Source organism: Numenius arquata, unplaced genomic scaffold (assembly GCF_964106895.1).
Source record: "Numenius arquata unplaced genomic scaffold, bNumArq3.hap1.1 HAP1_SCAFFOLD_483, whole genome shotgun sequence".
NCBI lineage: Eukaryota > Metazoa > Chordata > Aves > Charadriiformes > Scolopacidae > Numenius > Numenius arquata.
Genome location: NW_027415640.1, coordinates 41,276 through 42,687, shown reverse-complemented (window position 1 = coordinate 42,687; position 1,412 = coordinate 41,276). Strand labels below are relative to the sequence as shown.

Genomic DNA, 1,412 nt, shown 5'->3' with positions numbered 1-1,412 from the left:
ACTTCGCATTAAAGGTGGATTCCATCTGACATCCCTTGTGAGCGTGGGAGCTGTCACAAAGCAGCTCCCATGGACCCACTGCAGCAGAGCAAAGCTGACTCCTCAGCAGCACACGGGCTGAGGTCCGGCTCCTCACACCACACTCAGCCAGCACCAACCAGAGAAAGGAAATGCATTTCAGCTGGGGGGGATTTCTATGAAGAATGGAGTGGCTTCACTCGGAGGAGTCTGTCTGAACTTTATCCTGTCCTTTCCTTTTGTGGACAGAACCCCCATGACAAGGAACAGCAAATGTCCAATGGCAGCTCCATCACCCAGTTCCTCCTCCTGGCATTTGCAGACAGGCGGGAGCTGCAGCTCTTGCACTTCTGGCTCTTCCTGGGCATCTACCTGGCTGCCCTCCTGGGAAACGGCCTCATCATCACCTCCGTAGCCTGTGACCACTGCCTCCACACCCCCATGTAATTCTTCCTCCTCAGCCTCTCCCTCATTGACCTGGGATCCATCTCCACAATTGTGCCCAAAGCCATGTCCAATTCCCTGTGGGAAACAAGGAACATCTCCTACTGGGGATGTGCTACACAGGTTTTGGGGTTTTTATTCTGCGCTGTAGCAGAGGTTTATCTTCTCACCGTCATGTCCTATGACCGCTACGTTGCCATCTGCAAACCCCTGCACTACGGGACCCTCCTGGCCAGCAGAGCTTGTGTCCACATGGCAGCAGCTGCCTGGGGCGGTGGGTTTCTCTATGCTCTCCTGCACACAGTCAATACATTTTCACTGCCCCTCTGCCAGGGCAATGCTGTGGACCAGTTCTTCTGTGAAGTCCCCCAGATCCTCAAGCTCTCCTACTCACACTCCTACTACAGGGAAGCTGGGCTTCTTATCTTAAGTTGTTTTTTATCTTTTGTTTGTTTTGTGTTCATCGTGCTGTCCTATGTGCAGATCTTCCGGGCCGTGCTGAGGATCCCCTCTGAGCAGGGACGGCACAAAGCCTTTTCCACCTGCCTCCCTCACCTGGCCGTGGTCTCCCTGTATGTCAGCACTGGTATGTTTGCCTACCTGAAGCCTCCCTCCATCTCCTCACCAGTTCCAGACCTGGTGGTGTCAGTTCTGTACTCAGTGGTGCCTCCAGCTGTGAACCCCCTCATCTACAGCATGAGGAACCAGGAGCTCAAGGATGCCCTGTGGAAACTGATGACCAGATGATTTTAGAAGCGATAAACTGTCTTTAAGAATGCTTTATAAAGTCTTTTTATGCAAATGACTCCTAATGTAACTCCTTATAATCCAAGGACATCTTCTTTAGTTGTTGTTAATTTTGGTTGTGGTTTTGGGTTTTTTGTTTTATTTTGTATAATGTTATCCAGAAAGTAATGTTATTGTGCTGTTTCTAATTGCACATCTATCCA

General features: G+C 50.4%; 1 pseudogene; it reads left to right on the top strand.

The window, feature by feature from the left end:
* Positions 1–291: 291 nt before the first annotated feature.
* Positions 292–1,209, top strand: LOC141478894 (olfactory receptor 14J1-like; annotated as a pseudogene).
* The last annotated feature ends 203 nt before the right edge of the window (positions 1,210–1,412 follow it).